Below are 22,888 nucleotides of genomic sequence, written 5' to 3'. Positions count from 1 at the left end.
ATTATTTGAGTTGTATCCCATCCAGAACTAATTCCAGGTCTTGTGGATGCTGCTTGCATGGATAGCCTTCAGTGCCACAGGTAAAGACTGATGTTGCAGAATGAATGGATGCATTAATTATAGTACATGGAGGATTGTGGTCTTCCATCTGCTTCATATAATTTTAAATAAATGGAGAGAGAAATATAAAACTTGATAAAAATTTGTGTCAACAAGTGCTTAGGAAGCAGTAGATGCCTTTGTTTGAGGTAGTAGTTAGCCAAGAGTTGTTGCTTTTGATAAATGGATCTGTGTTCTGCTAGATACTTGACAACTCCTTTCTTCTTGGGGTGTCATCTTGGAGCTTATTTTGCAAGAGGTAAAATCCTTGCAGTTTTTCTTTTTTTTTCTTTTATTGTCCTACCCCACTGCTGCTGGCCAGCATTGTAGAGCTAAAGGGTGCAGCCATGCATGTGCTGTGTCAGGAGTTCAAGAGGAGCTCCTTATAAAGGCTCAACACTTTCTTGCTGCTGAAGAGTGCTTCTTCTGTGGGGCCGGTGGAACTGTCAGCTAGCAGTTCTTCAAGGCAGGGTACAGAAATCCCATGTTTCAGAAAACCTTCCACTATTTTTTTTTTAATAAAACATGTGATGTTCTTCCATATCACTATTGCAGTATTCATAACCAGTGGGATTTCCTGCCAAGGACAGCCAAATGTCCAGCCAGTATGCCAAAGCCTTTAATTATTACCAGTGTTGTATGTCAGTCTAGGGCATCAAGGTGACATATGGGCACTCCAAACTCAGAACTTCTTTGCTGCCAGTTCTGATGTCATAGTTGAACGTCGGTTTGAACGTTCTTCACTGTGATGGTTATACTGACCCCCTTTCAGGTAAGGTTTCTATTCTATTATATTGTATTTTGAGAGTTTATGTCATCCAAGAAAAGGAAATGTTAGTGCAAGAGGCAGATTCCCCATAAGGATCATAATGACAAGTGCTTCTTTTGTTTGGGTACTTCTTACAACCACACTTGGTGCTCAATTTGAAAGACATTCGTGCTGAAGACTCTTCCCAATCCATCTGTCTTCACTTTCCATTTATCTTTAACCAGCGTCTCAGGTTGTTGGCCCAGGGTAGCATGGCCAAATTCACCTGCGCTGAGGTACAGGCGCTTCTTAAGAAAAAGGCCTGGAAGTCTATGTCTGATACTGTTGCATCAGCCAGATGTCTCTTTCAAGGTGGATAGTACCCCATGAAGACCTCCGAATGATGACATCTGTTCGCTCTGCCATGACCCTGTCAGAAGCTGGCGTGGAACCAGTTTCTTGCACATCCTCCAAGGCTTTACAGACATCCACAGCAGATGTCGAGGGGGAATCATGGTTGATATCTGAGGGGCCTAAGGAGATTCCCCAGATCTTAGGGAGGAAGTTCCAGTTACCCTGATTGAGTTGAGGCAGGGTTCTGAGCCATTGAGGTTGGGTAAACCCAAAGTCCCCCTTAAGAAAGGACAAAAGACTAAGCATATTTCCCCCATTCCCAAAGATCCTCAGGAGGATTGTTTAATGCCCTGATGGCTTTGTCACAACCTCGGGGGGCATTTGTTCCTGCCTCTTCTTGGTGGTCTTCTTAAAGATCTAGAGAACCTGATTTTTTTCTGCTGAGAAATTGGACTCAGATGAGGATTCCTTGGCCTACTCCTCTCAAATGCTATCACCTTCGAATTATGGCTCTGAGGAAGAGGAGTCTTTAAGTCTTGACTCACTTCTGGAATAATTGTCATTTGAGGATACAGTGGATCACTTATTGGAGCATTTTAAGTGTGACTGCTCCCAGGTTTCTGACATCCAGAAATGGTATTATGAATTGTTGCAGTTGGACTCCCCTAAGCCTTTTGCTGTTCCCTCTGTCTTGGCTGATTTACTTGATACTTTTTCAGATGCTTCCTTGGCCCCTGATTCCTAATATCCTGCTCCTAAGAAGCCTGACCGTTTTTATAAGTTGCCTGAGACTTTCATGTTTCTTTATAAGTGTCTTTCTTTTGATCCTGCTGTAGTCTGTCTTTGCTGATAAGCCTTCCCAGCTTTTGTCTTCTTCTAAACGTTTTCCTTTGGACAAAGACAGTCGAGCTATGGAGAAGCTGAGGAAGAAGTTCTATACTTCTGCCACACTGGAGTTTTGTGCCACAAACTATCAAACTCACATGACCAGGTTTAGTTTATCCCTTTATCTCAGCTTGGGGGAATTCTCTCTGACCTGCCTAATTCTGAGGCCAAGTCCACTGCTCTTCCTCTAGTAGGATCCACATCTTGGGTAGCTTGTCACTCCAAGTGTAGCTACGATGCTGCTGATGCCTCCTCTAGAGCTGCTACTTCAGGCATTGTCATGAGACACAATTCCTGGCTTTGTTTTCAGAATTTGCCTGATTATATTGTGGCAAAGCTTCTTGATGCTCCTTTAGCTAATCAACATCTCTGTGGTACTGTAGTGGCTGATTTATTTAAGACTTTTACAGGACCAAGGCAAGGTCATGAAGGATCTTAAGCTGATTTGTCTCTCCCATTCTTAAGTTTCAGCAAATTATCTTGCTAAAACTGTGTTTATTCGCAGACAGCCTCATCAGCCCTCCAAAGGTAAAAACGTTCCTAGGCAAGTTTTATTGACAGACCAACGTAGGTGCCTAGCCCTCAAAAGCCTTCCTTTCAGGACATATCTGCCTCCATCTGACATTCTGCCCTCCTTTCCCTCTGCCAGGTTCCCTTGTCTCTCAAAATTCTCTGCCACTTCCTGTTTGGCAGTAGATTAGTTCAGACTCTTGGATTCTGTTAGTCATCTGTCAAGACTGCTTTATTGTCTGGCAACCCCCCCCTCCAGGTATTTCTAAACTCCCTTCAGTTTAAATTCTACATTTTCAGGGGGTGATTCAGGGTGTACTGGATCAAAGTACCATTCAGCCCATTTCAGAGGCCCTAAAGGGTACAGGGTTTTATTCCAGGATGTTTCTGGTCCCCAGAAAGTAGGGGTCATGGAGGCCTGTTCTAGCCCTTTCATTTTTGAGCAGTTTTCTAAAGGTACTGACCTTCATTTTACTTTCCCTCCAGGCACCGTTTGCCCTCTTGCTTCCGCAAGCCTTTATAGTTTTTCTGGATCTGAAGGACACCTATCTTCATATTCCAGTTCAACCTCTATTTAGGAATTACTTATGTTTTTCTGTTTCTTCCTCTCATTTTCAATTCTCTGCTTTGCCCTTTGGTCTTTCCACAGCCCCAAGGGTATTCACCATGTGCCTGGCTCCAGTAATAGCCTTCTTCAGACTTAAAGGAGTACAAATATTTCCTTATGTGGACAATTTGCTTCTTCAGGCTCCCTTTCCTTCCAGGCTCATGCAGGACCTGCACTTAACAAGTCTCATGTTGTACAGTCTGGGTTTCACCATCAGTCACCAAAAGTCTGTTCTGTCCACCTCTCAGTATCACTTCTTTCTGGGTTGCAGGATCCAAACTGTTCCAATGCTGGCCTGTCTGCCTGGTGTCAAGGCGCTTTCTCTAACAATGTACTTCCAGTCCTTATGTCCTCTGTCTCTCATTCCTGCCAGGGAAGTTCTAATGGCTCTGGCGTTCATGGCCTCAACCAGCCCTATACTCCCTTTTACTAAGCTTCATATGAGAATGTTTCAGTGTTACCTGCAGTCAGTGTGGCTTCAGCATTGCCACCCTCTAGAGTTTCCAGATTCCCTACTCTCTTGCCTCAAACTCAAGTTTCATTGGTGGATCTGGGACATAATTCTCAACCTTGGTGTCCCTTTCTAGTCTCTTGCTTTGTCTTAGTTTGCAGATGCTACAGATCAGGTGGGGGGGGGGGCTGCTTCCAACAGTTTGGGAGTTCAAGGTCTCAGGCCCCCTCATCACTGACTGGACCACATCAGCATCAAAGAGATGTGTGCACTTGTCCTTGCTCTTCAGGCCTTCCAGGCCCTTTGAGTGTCTGTACAGCCAACGCAACAGTCATGTTGTACATCATCAAGCAGGAAGCACACATTCTTACGTTTTTTGGAACTCTCTTAATTGTGTGAACTGTTCCCCACTGGCTTGGCATATTCTTCTGTGAAAGCTCACTTGTCAGCAATTTTGGCGAGTCTGCCCTTGAATCCACCATAGGCCTCTAGTTTTGAGGTTAGTTCCTGAATGATTTCCTCCACATCAGGCCCCCAACAAAGACCATCCTTCCTTTTTTGGGACCTTAATTTTGTTCATGAGAAATTAACATAAACTCCTTTTGAAACCTACTGCCTCTTCTTCCCTGCAACATTGCACTTGGAAGACTGTTTCATCGGTTGCCCTCACCTCTGCCAAAAGAGCTTCTAAATTACAGGCATTTTATGACAGTTTCCCCTTTTTTGATTTCTCATAGGGCCAGGGTGCCTCCATGCACCAATCCTTCTTTTATGCCCAAGGTGGTTAATGAGTTGTCCCTTAATCAGTCTGTTCAGCATCCTTTCTTATTTTCTTCTCTGCAATCTGCTAGAGAGAAGGCTCTGCACAGCTTGGATCTTCATAGACTGCTCCCATAGTATTTAGACAAGACAGTATTATTTAAACAAGACAATGGCTATACTTAAATCTGAGTAACTTTTTTTGTGTTTTTTTTTTTCATGCTAGGACATTTGATTTGGCAGTTTCTAAGCAAGCCATTTCTTCCTGGATTTCAAAAGACATTTCTTTTTGTTGTTCTTTTCATGGCAAACAGCTTTCTGCCTTCATTTGAGCCCATTGTACTAGGGCTTTCTTCAAGGGTTTGGACACCATTTCCATTCCTGAAGCTACTACGTGGCCTTTTGTGAATACCTTCACTAAACATTACAAGTTGTATGTCATTTCCAGAAATGGGGCTGATTTTGCCAAGGCTAGCCTTCATGGGTTTGTGGAAGGCTCTTCCTTGCCTTCCTCCTCCCATTTCTTACTAGCTTTTATACTCCCAGTGAAATGGAAGAACATAGTACAGTTGTGTAAAATCATAACATAACAGCAGATATCCTCCTCTTAACTGTTGCAGTATTCAGGCCCTCCTTCCTGCCATTTTGTTGTCTTCTTTTTTTTTTTTTTTATGCGAAACATCTGCCTGGCTGAGGGGTCTCCTTTTTCCTAGGATGTACATGTACATGTTCTTTCTCTTGGGGTGTCTCTGGTTCTGCTGGGGCACTTCATTTCTGAGTCTGGAGCATTCATATGTTACCTTTATGCCCTATGCTGACGTGGGAAGCATAAGTCTGAGATATGATGCTGGTTAGAATTAGTCTTTGGTATGCAATTCTTGGCAGGAGATCCCATTGATTATGAGTACTGTGACAGTGAAAAGGATGCCTACTGTTTTGGTAAGATTTTGTACAATTGTACTTTTCTGTGAAAATGTGTTTTTCTGGAAAATTATTTGAAATCTTGGTCTGTCACTTCTTTTTAGAGAGAAGACATTGTGTGAATGCTTGTGTGAACATCTGTGTAAAAAGCATTATTTTTTTTTTTTTTTTTACTTTTTCCTTACAGTTTGCATCACTTTTATGTGTAGGGGCAGACTTCATGTTTCTGTAGGCTGTTAGTATTTTTTTCTTACCTCAACATGCTTTTTACTGTGTTAAACTTTACTGACTCCTGTGGGCACTGCTTTTCATCTTCAGTGCTTCATTCTCTGCTGATCCTGTGGAGCAGTTGCTAGTCTTCACGGTTCTTCAACTGTTCATAAGAAGAAAGTGGTCTGGGAGTGTCAGGTTGGCTGCAGCTGTGTCTCAGGCACTTATGGGTGACTCATTTGTGTTGAGTTTTGTTTTCCCACTCCTTTCAGCTTTTTTATTTGTTCCTTCAGCTTCAGCTATAGCACATTCAGCTACTAAGGTGTGGGGAATAGATACGTCCTCTGCAGCTGTAGGGGTACCCCTCTGTGGGCAAGGACAAACCACTCTTGTTTGACCTGGGGAGGAGCAAGTAATTTACCTAACAACCAAGATAAGAAGCCAGGGTCCTGGGAGAGTGTGCCTGCCTTGGATTGGTCTTTTTCTAGGGAATCACCCAGGAAAAGGAAAGAAAAGGTAAAAAAAAGTATCTTCTGTTCCTGTTTCTGTGAACAGGGAGGATTTACTAGGTCTTGCTAAGAAGTTGATTTCTGTATTTTTCTGCTCCCATTTCCTCTGCTGGAAAGAAAAGCAAGAGGTTTCCTCAGTTTCTAAATGAAATTTAGTCAGAAGAGCAGGATTTTGGAGGGCCGGTGTTGCGTTTCAGGATTTTCTTCTCAGCCTGAGTACAGAGCTGTGGACAGATTTGGAAATTGAGTGCCTCAGCTACCTTTGCTCTGAGGTCAGTTAACTATTTGGCACATTTCAGTAGGCTGCAGAGAGATTTGACTATGGAATTGTCCATGTCTGCTGAGGACTTTAAAAGGACTTCCTCTCAACTGACCACTCTTTTGTCTATTTCAAATGTGTTGATGAGGCTATCTCTCACACAGCTGAAGGTACCTCATGAGCTGCCGTTTCAGGTGTTGCCATAAAGAGACATGCCTGGATGTGGCTATGCGACTTTGTGAAGCCCTTTACAACGTCTTTTATTAATGCCCCTGTTGATGGCACTTCTTTGTTTGGGCATTTATTTATTCATTATGTATTTAACATTTGTTTACCAGGAAAGTCCGACTTGGAACAAAGCCAATTTTCAGTGGAGGCCCAGGGAGAAACTCTGCAGATGCATGTCTTTGTAACGTTGGAAGAAACCGGAGTACCCGGAGAAAACCCACATGAACGGTTCAGTCCATCCTTCCCCTTCTGGACAAGGACAACTGGATGTGCTCCATAAACCTTCAAGAAGCGTGCGCCATCATATAAAAATAGACGATCCAGGAGGTATCTTTGCTTTCGGCTTGAAACCAATCATTACCAGTTCGGAACTCAGCCATTTAGACTCACCACAGCCCCCAGGGTATTTACCAAATGCATGGCAGTAGTAGTAGTAGTAGCCCACTTGAGGCTCCAAGGATTCCAGGTATTTCCATATTTAGATGCTTGACTCCTCACTTCCCCCCTCCAGGCATCAACTTCAACAAGCCAGGGACTATTTGCTCCAGATTTGCAACACCTTGGGCATTTCAGTCAGTCTTGTCAAATTGCAACTTGCTCCAGTTCAGGGCCTGAAATTCATCTGAATGCTCTTGAATACTATAACTCAGGTGATTTCTTTACCTCTCCACTGCATTGCTTCTTTAAGACATGAAGTGCAGGATATTCTCTCACTCATTCGTCTACTCTAGCAAGGTTAGTGCTTTGAGCACTGGGGCATTGTCAGATGCCATAGTACTGCTTCCCTAAGTTCACTTCTTTATGTGAATTCTCTAGTGGATTATAGCTGTACAGTGGTCCATATTGTGTCAGCCCCTGTCTTTTCAGGTAAAACTCACCCAGATTTGCGTATGCCACATTCATTGGTGGATTCAGCCCAATCTCTTTCTGGGCAGACCCTTTGTTCTTCTGAATCCAGTTGCCACAGTGACCACTGACTCCTCCCAACTGGGGTGGGGGGGGGGGGTGAGCATTTCTTGAGAGGGACGGTCCAAGGCATGTGTTCCCTCCAAGAGTCCAAATTGCATATCAATGTTTTACAGATGAGAGCAGTCCTTTTAGCGTTGCAAGCATTTCAAGAATCTCTCCTTCTGGGGACTTCTGCAGTTCAGACAGACAATATGTCGGTAGTCTGGTACATCACCAAGCAAGGAGGAACCCGATCTTACCCCCTGTGTAGAGAGGCCATAATAGTGTGGGAATGAGCGGGTCTATATCAGAACATCGAAGTATTAAAACTTCGAATGTTCTGATATTGAACACTATTCAGTGAACGCTAAGAATAGCGAAGCTGCAGAACAGCAAATTATTTCCTTGGGAAAGAATTTGGTTGGCCGTTTCTGTGGCTTTGCTATTCTTAGCGCTGTGGTGGAAAGTTTCAGGTAAGTGTGTGATTGTTTGTACGTTAGGGTTAGGGGCGGGTTAAGTGAGTTAGGGTTAGTGCGCGGGTTAGGCGTGTGTGCGATAGTGACATACTTTAGGGTTAGGGGTGGTTTAAGTGAGTTAGGGTTAAGGCGCGGGTTATGTAAGTGTGCAATAGTGACGGACCTTAGGGTTAGGGTTTGGATTAAGGTAAGTGGGTAGATAGTAGTGTATGTTTAGTTTAGTGTAGCGTTAGATGTAGGAATTTAAGTGTATGTGTGTGGTTGCTGTTTGTTTGATGTGCTTGTGTTGTGTGTATGTGTTTCGGAGCAGCAAATTTTTTCCATGGGGAAAAAATTTGCTGTTCTGAATGTTAGATATTCTAGCATTCGCTATTTTCATCTTTCGATAACATGATATAAACGCGAATGAGCAATCTCTTCAGACCACTTTCTAATTGCAAAGCACATTCTTGGGAAAACAAACATGCTGGCAGACAAATTGAGTAGATGTATTGTGATGCTTCTTGAGTGGTCTCTCACCCAGTCAGTGAACATGATCTTCAGGCACTGGGGCCAACCTTGCTGCAACCTATTTGCCTCCCCCCTCAACAAGTGCAGCAAGTACTTTGGTCTGATCCTCCCTCAATGGGAGTCGCAGAGAGATGCTGTGCTTCACGTGTGGCCCTTCGGTCACCTTTATGCTTACTCTTCTATTCCACTAATTCCAAAATTATTATAGAAAGCAAACAAGTTGAAGAGCTCTATAATCCTCGTTACCCTTTTCTGGCCCTGGCAAATTTGATTTATCTTCCTGCGGTCTCATCTTCATTATCCTCCATGGATACTGGAGTCTCGTCAGGATCTCCTTTCTCACCCATCAGGTATTCACCATCCCAACTTTCTAGTTCTCAGGTTAACCACATGGTTTCTCCTCTTTTAGTAATACTCAGTCCAGGCCTTCTTCTCCAGTTTGTGACATTATTTTAACATCACAAAAAACTTCCACCAAGAAAGTGTATAGGAGAAAATGAAAAAGATTTTCTATTTGGGCATCTAACCAAAACATCAGCCCTTTTTCACCCCTAAGTTCTGCAATTCTTTTTCTCACAACCCTTTTTAATTGGAGCAAGTTTTTCTTTGATTTAAGTTCATTTGGCAGCAATCTTTAATTACCATTCAGGAAATAAGTCTTTCTCCCTGCTTCCTCTAGATTATGTAAAGCTTTTATGAAGGGTGTTTTTCTCCTCAGACCTCCAATAAAAGATCCCTCACTACCTTGGGACCTTATGGTAGTTTTTCAAATTTTAACTGTGAAACCCTTTGAACCATCAGGTAAATGTGATCTAAATTTTTTGTCATGGAAAACAGTCTATCTGAAGTAGGATATTCATTTGTCTGCAACCTGTGGGTTATGGATCCGATATCGGATCCGAACCGGCATGGTTTTCCAGCTATGGATCCAAGCTCTCAGCTCCTCCCCTCACCCATAATGCCCTGCTCTACCCTCATGACCCCAGATCTCGTTTGCCGCGCTGGTGACTGGATTTGTGTTCATAGCTCTCAGCTAAGTGGTGATTTATTACCTGTTAAAACAGAAAATTTAAAGTTTTTTGTGTATTTCTGTGTGAAAGTTTAGGTTTCCCTCTTTGATAGTTTTATTTTGAGTTAAATTAAGTAATTTTTTTCCCTCCCTCGCTGTTGTAGAGTGTGTGTGTTGGGCCTGTGTGTCTTTTTGTTTAAGTTACTTTTAGTAGCTTTATAGATTATGGCTGATCAGCCTAAATCTATTTTCTCAAAATGCTCAGTGTGGCCATAAGCTCTCACCGGCTGATGGCCACACTTTCGGTGTGTTAAGTGTCTGGGGTTGAACACCTCACATCTGGTTGTTCCATTTGTGCAGGGTTCAACCCCAGGGCACTGAGGAGCGGAGGTCCAAGCTTGTCTTGGCGGGTCTTTACCGCCAGACTCGGCTCCGGCCTCCGCTCCTTCGGGAACAACTGTGGCTACGGTTGTTCCCCTGTGGCACCCCTCCTGCTCCTGGGACTCAACCTCCCGTTTCTGGAGAGGAGAGGGATGCTAGAAAAGGACGGAGGGAGAAGCACCACTGCGGCGGGCGAGACCTCTGTTTGGCCCCGCCAGCCAAGCTGGCTTCTCCCCGGCTCCGTTGTCGGCTCGGTCTCCTCCTTCTCAGCTCCGGTCCCCTGTGTGCTTTTCACGGGTCCTGAGGAGGAGGAGACCCGATCTCCGTCGAGGCTATCGAGGAGGCACTCCAGGCCTACCTCGGTAGCCTCGTCGAGATCTACACATAGCCTTTCTGATGCTGATCTGGACGGATGATGAGAAGGTTCATCCAGGCCCAGATGCAGATGGGAGTGCTCTTGCCTCCCCTCGGGGAGCTCAACACCCTTTTAAGCCTATTGCTCCTTCTCCGACCCGCTATCCGGGTTCGGAGCAGCTGGAGCCGAGCAGCCGGGCGGGGTGGGTGGCGCCGATAGTACTTGGTGCCGGATCCGACCCTGCCCTCGAGTGCGTCGGATCCGACCACTCGGAGCCTGGATCCGAGCCTCGGATCCGGGGGGATCAGTGCTCCTTCGGCGCCCGTCTGTGTCGGAGCGTACTGTCCCGGATCCGGCGCGGGCGCCGGCTCCGTCCACTCTTCGGATCCGAGGGGAGCCGATTGCCGGATCCTTTGGTGAGGTCGGCTCCCTTCGGCTTTTGATGTAGTGGAGAGGGCTCTGTTGAGGGTCTCCGGACCCCGGCACTTGTTCGGCTCCGTCAGCTCCCTCTGCACTGGGCCAGGCTTCCACCATCCGGCCCCTGGGACAGCCCGTTTCTGTGCCCCAAGTTGCTCCTATGGTGCAAATTGCTGCTTGCGAGGACTCCTCTGACAGCCCCCAGAGGAGGTCCCTCGCAAGCATACGCAAAAGGAGGCACATTGACTCCCCGAGTCTCTCACAGAAGACACGGACTTGGAGGAAGGGAAGGCTCCCCACGGTCACCCCGAGGATGTCTCCTTTGGAGACATCATGGAAATACTCCGTATAAGGGGGTGGTCTGCCCCAAGTCTTCCTCGGACGAGTCCGTGTTCTTGGAGGCATTTGAAGCGGGCCCGTCTACCTCTTGGGTGTCCCCTTGCCGACCCCTGGTGGACCTTATTACCACCAGGGCGTGGAAGGAACCGGACACCGTGGAGCCAATTCCCAAAAGACCGGATAGGATCCTTAGTCCGCCATCCGACCGGGCCCATTGGAGTAAGGGGCCTCCGGTAGATGCCATGTTGGCGTTGTGGCGGCCACAAAGAGGGAACTGGCTCAGGAGAGTCCCTCAGTCCACCCACCGAGCAAGGAGTCTCGGATGATGGACCGCTTGGGGAAGCGGATGTTCAGTTCGGCGACCTTCTCAGTAAGGCGCTGAACTATTTGGCACATGTCATTAGGATGCAGCGAGATCTTATTAAGGAATACGCTGCATCCCCAGTCCATTTCGGAGGAGGACAGAGTTCTGCACTCCACCCGTATGGCCACTCTTAGGTCAGTTACAAATACGTCTATGCGGCTTCTCTCCCATGCAGCGGAGGGCGCCGCTAGAGCTGCGGGGACAGGACTGGTCACTAGGCGTCAGGCCTGGCTCCGTCCTCTGATTTTTCTGAGCCCTTCAAAGCGTCGTTAACGCCCCTTTGATGGTTCTGCTCTGTTTGGCAAGACCGTTCGAGGCGTTGACCCAGAAGCGAAAGGGCGGAAGGCGCTGTCTGCCGTCGGAATCCGCTTCTCTGCACCCCAGAGGCCCTATTCTAGGAACCAAAAGGGTCAGAAGAAGATGTGGTTCGAAGTCGCAGCAGTCCCAGCCTGCTCGGACAACCAGTCCTTCCGTGGCAGAGGAGGACAGGGAGGACGCCGCCCTAGAGGCAGAGGGGCTCCCAGAAACTTCGGGTCCAGGGAACCTTTCTCTGAGCGGCCAGCGCAGCAACCCTGAGGGTTGCCCGACTGCTCTACTCTGGAGGCAGTCGGGGGATGTTCGGGGCACCTAGCGGCATGGGAGTCCATAACATCGGACGCTGGGTTCTCCAAATCATATCCAGGGGATATCGCATTCCTTTCCTTCACCTTCCAAAGTTGAAGTCCCTCCCAGGCGTCCCACCGGTCAGCGGGAGGCCGCTTTGGCAGAAATTGGCCATCTGCTAAAGAAAGAGCCATCCAGCCCGTTCCCCAGACCAGATCGGATCAGGGTTCTACTCCAGATTCTTTTTAGTGCCAAAGAAGGCGGGGAACTAAGACCAATCCTAGACCTCTCTCTCTTGAATCTGGCAGTCCCCAAAGAAAAATTCGAATGGTCACTCTGCAATCTATTCTCCCCTTCTGGGAGAAAATCACTGGATGTGCTCGATAGACCTCAAGGACGCGTACTACCACATCCTGATGGACAGGCGCTCCAGGAGGTTTCTCCGCTTCGGCTGGGAGCCAGTCACTACCAGTTCGGGTCCTTCCCTTTGGTCTCACCACAGCCCCCAGGGTGTTCACCAAAGTATTAGCAGTGGTAGCGGCCCACCTGAGGCTTCAGGGGTGCAGGTCTTTCCCTACCTGGACGACTGGCTTCTTACCGCCCCAACAAGGCATCTACTTCTATTGGCGAGACTCCTTTCTCCATCTTGCTCCCTTTCTGGGCATCACAATAAATACAAAGAAATCCAACATGGCCCACACAGCTCTTAGATTTTATAGGGGCCAGGCTAGACACAAGGAGTTCTGAGCCTTCCTCACTGCGGACAGAGTTCTAAATCTGCAGCTCCAGGTGCGGGCCATTCTCCATTCAAGTTCTGTTCCAGCGGAGTTGGTCCTGAGGGCTCTAGGGTCCATGGCATCGGCTATAGCACTTCTTCCTCTTGCCAGGCTCAATATCGCATTCTACAGTGGGCGCTCTTAGTACAGTGGTCATACCTTGCTCTCCCCATGCATCATCCCATAGCGATCAGCAAGGCTTGCAAGCGGTCCCTCTTGTGGTGGCTCCACTCCCGGATCTCCACAAAGGCCGCCCATTTTGTGCTTCTCCCCTCTCGCCACGGTGACCACGGACGCCTCCCGCCTCGGGTGGGGGCACTTTATGGGCGGACCGTCCAAGGCACGTGGAGCGATTCAGAGACCTTACTGCATATCAATGTTCTAGAGATGAGAGCAGTGCTCTTAGCGTTGCTAGCACTTCAGGACTTTCTTCCCTTGGGAACAATTGCGATTCAATCGGACAACATGTCTGTTGTCTGGTACATCAACAAGCAAGGGGAACAAGGTCTTACCCTCTTTGTCGAGAGGCCATGAGAGTTTGGGAATGGGCAATCTCCACCAATCGCTTTCTAATAGCAACGCACATTCCGGTCGGTCCAACATCCTAGCGGACAAGCTCAGTCGCACCATTCTGACCCCTTACAGTGGTCTCTCAATTGTCAAGTAGCGGAGCATATTCGCACGGTGGGGAACCCCTTCATGCGATCTTTTGCTTCTCCCTCAAACACCAAGTCGCGACAGTTTTTGGCTCTAATACCTCCTCCCGGAGGTACCCCAAGAGGCAGCTCTGGTGCATGCTTGGCCACCCGGTCTTCTGTATGCCTATCCACCCTTGCCTCTGATGCTCCAAGTTCTTCAGAAAGCCTCTCGGGTGGGTTGCAGAATGATTCTCATTGCTCCATTCTGGCCTCGACAGATCTGGTTCCCCTTCCTAAGGTCTCACTCGGTGAATCCTCCTTGGATTCTAGATCCCATCCGGATCTGATATCCCATCCATCCTGCATTCCTCCTCGAATCTGGACAACCTGAAGCTGACCGCTTGGCTGCTCCAGTTCCACTCTTGATAAGGACTCGGTATTTCATCACCGGTTAAGGCAATTTTGGTGGCAGCTCATAAACCATCCACTAGAAAGGTTTACGAAGCAAGTGGAAGCGTTTCTCTTTGTGGGCGGAGCGGCAAGGCCTGAATCCCTTCACGGTTCCTCTTCCTTTAGTGCTTGACTTTCTAACCACTCTCTTTAACGATGGTGCCAGCAGTTCCACAGTCAAAGTACAACTGGCGGCAATTTCTCACTATCACATTGGCCATGACTCTAATCCTCTTATGTCAGCCAAATTGTGTAAAATTTTTCTTAAAGGTACTTTTCTTCTCAGGCCCCTATAAAACAAGCAGTTCCTCCTTGGGACCTTTCTCTGGTCCTACAGGCCTTGACCGCCCTCCTTTCGAGCCAGCGGCTACGGTGGATCTCAAATTCTTGTCCTACAAGACAGCCTTTTGGTAGCCATTACATCAGCCAAGAGAGTTTCTGAACTTCAAGCATTATCAGCTAAACCTCCTTACTTGGTATTTCATCCGGACCGTGTCTCCCTCAGGACCAACCCGTCCTTTCTTCCTAAAATCGCTTCTGAAGCAAACATCAATCAATCCATTAACCTCCCTGTTTTCTTCCTAAATATGAAAACAAAGGTGAATATAAGCTACATTCACTAGATGTTCACAGGCAACTTAGATTTTATCTGAACAGGACAGCTGGTCATAGGCAATCCGACCAGCTGTTTATTTCCTTTGCAAAATTCAATTTGGGCAAGCCAATCTCTAAAGTTTCTCTGTCCCGCTGGATTTCACAGTGCATTTTATTGGCTTATCAAGCTTCAGGAAGGCCCGCACGGAGGGTGTTCATGCCCATTCAACCCGGTCAGTATCTACCTCGGCAGCCTTCAAGGCTAGGATTCCTCTAGATGATATTTGTGCAGCAGCCACGTGGGCTTCATCTCATACGTTTATTTCCCACTATAAGTTGGATCTTGCATCTAGGGGTAGAGCATCCTTTGGCTCCACGGTGCTCCGGAATATCCTTCCATGATGGCCGCCCAAGATTCAGGTAGCTGGGGACTCTGTCCCACAGGTTGCAGACAAATGAATATCCTACTTCAGATTTAGAAGTTATGTACTCACCATAACGTTCCATCTGAGTAGGTGTATTCATTTGTCTGCAACCATCCCGCCCTCCTATCCCCCTGGCCTTTCAGTTTCCTGCATATTCTATGTTACCCTTTTTAGGGTGTTGTTGCTTTGGCAAACTCGATCTGAGGTCATGAGGGTAGAGCAGGGCATTATGGGTGAGGGGAGGAGCTGAGAGCTTGGATCCATAGCTGGAAAACCATGCCGGTTCGGATCCGATATCGGATCCATAACCCACAGGTTGCAGACAAATGAATACACCTACTCAGATGGAACGTTATGGTGAGTACATAACTTCTAATTCTAGTAGCAATAACTTCAGCAGAAAGCATTTCTGAACTCCAGGCTCTTTCAACAAACCCCCCTTACATCATTTTTCATAAAGATAGGATCTGTCTACAAGCTAATCCTTCTTTCTGAAGTAGTTGACTTCATTCATTCTGCACATATGGGTATACGGATCCGATTCGGATCCGAGCCAGGAAAAACTTTTCAAGCATCATCTCCGAGCTCCAAGTTCGTCCCCTACCTATATCACCTCACTTCCTCCTATCTAGCCCCAGATCTCGTTTGCCGCTCTGAGTCAGCATCGTGGTCTCTGAGCTCTTAGCTAGGTGGTAAGGTTTTTGGTACTTTTTGCTATTTGTTGAGTGTGAATTCCTTCCCTTTTTCCTCCCTTACATCGATCCGTTTGGTCGTCGTGTTATAAAAAAAAATGAACAAAAAAGTTTTTAGTTTGTATTCTCTAGTGGTAGTTTTGTGTTCTGGTTCCCGCCTAGGCCCATCCCGGTTTAATGTGTGTGTGTGTGTGTGTGTGTGCGTGCGTGTGGTCCGTTTAGGGCTTTTTTCTGTCATTGTTATGGCTGAACAGACTAAGGTTCTCTTCAAAAAGTGCACAGAGTGTGGTCATAAGCTTTCTCCAGCCGATGGCCACACTCTGTGTGTTCTATGTTTAGGGGTCGCCCATCTGTCAGTATCCTGTGACATTTGTTCGGGGTTTAACCCAAGGGCGTTGAAGGATCGTCGGGCTAAGCTTGTGGCCAAAGGCTTGCTACCAGCTTCTGCCCTGGAGTCTGCCTCCGTTTTCTCTCCAGCCAGTGACAAGGTGCAGGCAGGGACTCAACCTCCCGCCAGGCCTGCTTCTTCGGAGTTGTTCCAGAGAGGTAAGGACAAAAGGGAGAAAGAGAGGTGCCATAAAGAGAGAGACAGTCCCAGGAAAAGGTCTCCGGACAGGGAGTCTTTTTTCAGTCCCTCTGCTAAGATATCTAGGTCTCGTTCTCCTCGGCTCCGCTCTTCCCGTTTCTCGCCGGAGCCATCGGAGCCGAGGCACTCCCCTCTGATCCGACCCAGACCAGAGTCGGTCGCTTCCTCCAGATTGACTCAGGAGTGTATCCGAACTTGATATGGACAGGCTGATGAGAAGGTTCATCCAGAACCAGATTCAGATGGGGGTCTTACCAGGACACTTTCTCATTGGTGAGGGTTCTTCTTCTGCTACTATGTTCCACCCTATTGCTCCTTCCCCGATCCGACCCAATGCTTTGGGGTTTTCGGGTCTGAGACCTTTTGGAGCCATGGGGTCGGCGCCGATGGTTTTCATTTCCTCGATGCCGGCCGTCACCTTGAGTTCCCCGGATCCGATCTCAGAACAAGGGGACTCCCGGAGCCATGGTCGGGGAGTTGGACCCAAGAGTCGGGATCTCGTTCTTTCAGTCCCACCCACAGTCTGCTCCAGTTCCAGCTTCGGTGCCAGGGAGAGCCTCTTCCTTACATTGTACGGAGGCGTGGTCTCCATCGGCATTCGGGGCAGTGAAAAGGGTCCTCTCCCAGGGGTTGAGACCACAGCTCACATCCTCGGATCCGGCCCAGACCCCCCCCCCCCTGATTTTGAATTCTGCTCTCATTGCCCTGTCTCAGGGACAGCCCGTGCCAAGGCAGCCCCAGGCCATTCCCCTCAGGGAACCCCCGGAGGCTTACGAATCCTCTCCAGAGAGTCCCACTGGAGAGGAACCTCGTAAGCATAAGTGCAAGAGGAGGCATTTGGACTCCCTTGAGTCCATTACCACTGATACGGACTTGGCTGAAGGAGAGGGTTCCCCCAGATCACCTCCCGAGGACATCTCGTTTGGAGACATTATGGAGATCCTCCGCCAAAGAGGAGGTTGGTCAGCTCCCAAACCCTCTGCGGATGAGTCCGTATTCCTGGATGCCTTTGGCACGGGCCCATCTACTTCCTAGGTCTCCATACAAGCTGACCCTTTGGTGGACCTCATCACCACTAGGGCATGGAAGGATCCTGACACCGCAGAGCCTATCCCCAAAAGGCCAGACAAAATCCTTTCTCCACCATTGGACAGACAGGCATGGTCCAAGGGAGCTCCGGTAGACGTTTTGGTGGTTGCAGCTGCCACAAAGAAGGAACTAGCACAGGAGAGTTCCTCGGTTCATCCACCGGACAAGGAGTCCAGGTCGATGGATCGTTTTTGGAAGCGCATGTACTCATCAGCGACATTTTCTGTTCGTGCACTGAATTACTTGGCACATGTCATTCGACTGTAGCGAGACCTTATATCGGAGCTAACTGAGTCGCCCCCGGAATCTCTGTCGCAGCTGGACAAGCAGTCCTTTACTGCCAAGATGACTACGCTGAAATCAGTGACTAATACCTCTATGTGTCTCCACTCTCATGCCACGGAGGGTGCCACTAGAGCTGCAGGTACAGGCGTTGCTTTGAGGCGACACGCCTGGATCAGGCTTTGTCAGTTTGCGGACCCCTTTAAGGCGTCTTTCATCAACTCCCCATTCGATGGATCATCCCTGTTTGGGAAGACCGTACGTGACACACTATCCCAGAGTGAGAAGGATGGAAAGACTTTGTCGGCCATCGGACTCTGCTTCTCTAACCCCCAGAGGTCCTGTTCCAGGAACCAAAAGGGGCAAAAGAAGATGTGGCTCTGGAAATCACAGTCCTTTCGTGACACTCAGGAGTATTCGTCCCCCAGAGGCCGAGGAGGACAAGACCGACACCACCCCAGGGGCAGAGGGGGTCCCCGAAACTTTGGGTCTAGGGAACCTTTTTCCGACAGACCCGCTCAGCAACCCTGAGGGGTTGCCCAGCTGCTGTACTCTGGAGGCATTTGGGGGAAGATTTTCCTTGCATCCAGCGGCATTGGAGTCCATTACTGCAGACCGCTGGGTGTTAAACATCATATCCATAGAATATTCTATCCCCTTCATTTCACATCCCATATCTCCAGCTCGCCTTCCAGATGTCCCACCCGCTTACTGGGAGGCTGCAGCTTTAGAGGTTTTGAAGCTGTTAAAAAAACGAGCCATCGAACCGGTCCCCCCAGATCAATTTGGATCAGGCATCTACTCCAGGTTCTTTTTAGTGCCAAAGAAGACGGGGGACCTCAGGCCCATTCTGGACCTGTCTATCCTCAACCTGTCGGTAGAGAAACAAAAATTCCAGGTGGTCACTCTACAGTCCATTCTACCATTTCTGAGAGAATGCGACTGGATGTGCTCGTTAGACCTCCAGGATGCTTACTATCACATCAAGGTCCACAGGAGCTCCAGGAGGTTTCTCCACTTCCGGCTAGGGGCCAGTCACTTACATTTCGGAGCCCTACCCTTTGGTCTCACCACAGCCCCCAGGGTGTTCACCAAGGTTATGGCTGTCGTAGCTGCTCACCTGAGACTTCAGGGCATTCAGGTATTCCCCTAGCTAGACTGGCTCTTCGCTGCATCCACCAAGCGTCTCCTGTATCATGCCGTACACTACTTCCTTGGTCTGGCTCCCAAGTTAGGCATCTCAATCAACCTCAACAAGTCCCACCTGACTCCGGTTCAGATCATAGACTTCATCGGGGCTCGGTTGGATTCGATTCAGTGAAAGATTTTTCTCACTCCGGAAAGGATAGCGAATCTCAGACTCCATGTTTCCGTGATCTTGGATCACACGGTCATCACAGCAGCCAATGTTCTCAGGGCCCTGGTTCCATGGCAACAGCAATCGCTATACTCCCTCTTGCACGTCTTCACATGAGAGTCCTTCATTGGAATCTGGCAGTCCAATGGTCCTACACCAAACCAAGTTACTTGCGGAGGAAATAAGGCAACAAGTTCTTCTTTTTCACTGTTTTAATAGTCCACAGGGCCACGCCAACACTACAGCAAAATCCAAAGTACATAAACGCCAGAACTCTCCACTGCGTTTTCGTTTAAGTCACTTCCTCGGATGCAACTGAATACAAACTGTGCTTTCTAATCACCTTAAATACATGCATAAATCATCATATTAAAGTAATTAAGTGATTCAATGATTAAACAGTCTACCACACATTTAAAAAAATCCCTAAGTAAGCAACCTCATATATCAACTTACTTGTTCATATACTTTACTTAGATAGTTTATTAACTGGTAAACTTATATTTTAAATAAATAATGCTTATAAATAATTTAATGTAAAATATAAATGTATAAAAATGTTGAAATATATATAAAAATATTGACATATGCCCTAAACTTCAAAATACTTATAGAAAAATGCAGGAAACATATTCCCTAACAAGCAGTGCCCTCTGCTGACCAAAATAAGAATATTTTTGAAATGTATACAAACCAGGATAGTACTTCAGCAGTCTGAACAATCATAAAGGCAAATACATTAGTGTAAATATTTATAATCAAAAATAGCCTATAAAGTGCATGATGCTTATAGTCATATTTTAAAAGTAGTGTTTACAATCATGTTAAAAAATTCATATAAAAATCCATATAGTTACAGTACAAAGATGAAACAATTGATGCAATAAAAAATATCTAAAGCTTAGCAGCTCTCATTTTTAAAACTGATGCAGTAGAGATACATTCATTGAGCCCAGGGAACTTATTGGCCTCTAGATATATTTGCCATCAGAGCTCTTTATATTCAGTTGAGGTTTCCCAAGGGCCACCTCTCAGATCCCTATCAACTACTTCTAAGACAAAGAAAGTGAAAGAGGCTTGCTCGCAATTCACTTTGTGTCTAAATAAGGCATTGTTGGCACACTGATTCTTGATGTCATAACAGTGCTCATATACTCTGCTCCTTAGCTTTCTCTCAGATTTACCAATGTAAAATGCTTCACACTTTTTACACGAAGCTAGGTACACTATACCACTGGTTTGACAATTTGCAAAATGTTTGCTTTCAATAAGTAAGTCTCTACTCTTTAAATAAATAGTGTCTCTGGGTACTATATGGATGCACTGGTTGCACCTACCACATTTGAATGTGCCAACCCTACCCTCTTTAATGTTCCCATTATTCTTTTTACTTTCCAAGAGGTTTTTAATACTTTTGCCTTTTCTGAATGTACATTTGAAAGGGAGAGAAAATAATTGAGTCAAATCTGAAAATTCTCCAAATTTTGTCCATTCTTTCTCTATCATATTCCTTATTTTATATGCTTCTCCACTAAAATCCATTACCAAGTTGCCACTACCATTGTAAGGATCATCTTTCTGTTGTTCTGTTTGCCAGTTCATTACATCTAAAATTGGCTTAAATTTGCTAGTTCTTCCTATCTTTACCTCATCCTCTATTTCTTTTATTAATTTATAAGGGTACCCTCTGGCTAAAAACATGTCCCTTAAAGTTTTACACTCATCCTGAAAATCTACTTCTCTAGAAGTCATTCGACTCCCCCTCATGTATTGACCTTTTATGATACCCTTCTTTTGGTGATGGGGGTGTGCACTATCGTAAGCTAAAAATGAGTTGGAATAAGTTTGTTTTCTATGGACTCTAGAATAAAAATTGTTATCATCACCCTTACCTATAAAAATGTCCAGGTACTTTAGAGAAATTTTATCCATCACATACGTAAATTTCAAAAAACTAGTTAATCCATCTCAGTCCCTATCCATAGGAAGCACATATCGTCAAGGTAGCGTTTATACAATTTCCAACACTTTTTGTACGAGGAATTCAATATAAACTTATTCTCCCAAGCTGAGAGGATGATATTAGTGTATATGGGGGCACATCTTGCCCCCATTGCTATTCCTTTAGTTTGCTTAAAAATTCCCCTTCATAGAATAAAAAGTTGTTGCTTAAAACCAGTTCCATCAATGTTAAAATCAAATGAAATTCATTGTTGCTGAATTTTCCAAAGTTGACTAAAGCTTCCTCAAACCATTGTAAACCTTCCTTAAATGGGATGGAAGAGAAAAGATCTACTATGTCCATAGTAATAAAAATAATTTCTTTATCAAAAATGCCCTTATTGAGGTTTTGCAATAGGTCCCAAGAGTCCTTCACTATGCCAGATCCTTCCTTTACTACATTTTTTAATTTTTCATCCAGCCATTTAGCAAGGGGTGCAGTTTTACAGAGCCTTCCGAGGCTACTATCGGTCTCAATGGCAGATTATTAACATCTTTATGGACCTTAGGCACCCCAAATATAGAAGGAACTCTGGGTCTAACTACATTTAAGTATTTGAACAAATTTAAATCAATACACCCCTCAAGTAACAAATCATTCAAAGCCAGCCAAATTTTCTTGTTACCTATGTTGATCTCATTTATAGATGCTCTTTCGTATCTATCCTCATTTTGCAACACATCCAACATTTTGGTTTCATAGAATATCTGGTCCATGATAACAGTCCCGCCCCCCCTTATCGGGTTTTGTTACCCTTATATCCGGATCATTCGATAAAGTGTACAATAGCTCTGTTTCCTCTTTGGTCAAGTTAGAGGTTACCCAATGCTTCGATAACTCATCCCTAATTTTCCTTTCTATTAGCACTTCAAAGTTTTTTAGTTGCAGGTTCAAAGGGGGATTAAAGGTGCTTTTTATCCTCAAAACTTCTGTATTAAAACTCCCCACATTGTTACCATGAAACAAAAGTTCCAAGTTTTTCTTTCTAAGGAAAAGTTTCAAATCTATAATAACTTTCCTAATGTCAGCTTTCTTATTAGGAACAAATTTTAGTCCTTTGGTGAATAATTTGAAGTATGTTTCATCAATTTCCAAGCCACTGTAATTATAAATGTTGTAACCATTTTTTGTCCATACGTGGCCATCTTTACTAATATTACTAACTAATGTTTCCTGCATTGGGCAACTAAGCGTGTTACTTAATAGTTCCTGTTCTTGTTGTACACAAACCCCTTCCCCCCCATAATGGAAGTTTTTTTGAAAATTCATTTGGTGGTTTCTTTCATAGTTCCTAATTCTTTCTGACCTTCTGAGGGGAGGGTATTCCTGGTAACAATCATCATTTCCTCCATTAATTAAAACCTCATTTTCCAGATGTTCTATATCATCATTCTGATAACTACCTCCATCCTTCTGGTAGAAGGAACCCCTCGGTTTAGGGTATTGGGACTTCTCTTTATATTCTTTCACATCCCTTTCAGGTTTCCTACATTTTCTTTCAAAAATACTGTTAATACTTCTCTCAATGTTTTCTAATGTAGAAAAGTATTTCTTTTTGCTTTCCTCTACTGAGAATAACAAGTCTTTTGTGATAAGGTTATTTACTTCATCAGTCTTTCTATTGAGACCTACCATCTCCCTGTCATTCTCCTTAATTATTGCTTTTAAAATACCAAAACCACAGATCTGAAGTAGGATATTCATTTGTCTGCAACCTGTGGGTTATGGATCCGATATCGGATCCGAACCGGCATGGTTTTCCAGCTATGGATCCAAGCTCTCAGCTCCTCCCCTCACCCATAATGCCCTGCTCTACCCTCATGACCTCAGATCTCGTTTGCCGCGCTGGTGACTGGATTGGTATCTATAGCTCTCAGCTAAGTGCTAGTTTTATATCTGTTAATTCAGAAAATTTGAAGTTTTGTGTACTTTTTTGTGTGAAAGTTTAGGTTTCCCTCTTTGATAGTTTTATTTAGAGTTAAAGTAAGTATTTTTTCCCTCCCTCGCTGTTGGCGTAGTGTGTGTGTTGGGCCTGTGTGTCTGTATTACTTTTAG

General features: G+C 45.8%; 1 protein-coding gene across 1 annotated transcript in view; it reads left to right on the top strand.

The window, feature by feature from the left end:
- The window catches only part of TAF1 (TATA-box binding protein associated factor 1), a 2,792,652-nt gene that overhangs the window by 516,489 nt on the left and 2,253,275 nt on the right, over window positions 1-22,888 (top strand). The gene's annotated exons all lie outside the window — the stretch shown is intronic.

This window comes from Protopterus annectens, chromosome 15.part0 (assembly GCF_019279795.1).
Source record: "Protopterus annectens isolate FY-2018-M chromosome 15.part0, PAN1.0, whole genome shotgun sequence".
Taxonomy (NCBI): Eukaryota; Metazoa; Chordata; order Ceratodontiformes; family Protopteridae; genus Protopterus; species Protopterus annectens.
Note: the sequence above shows the minus strand (reverse complement) of the source record. Positions and strands in the feature narration are given on the sequence as shown.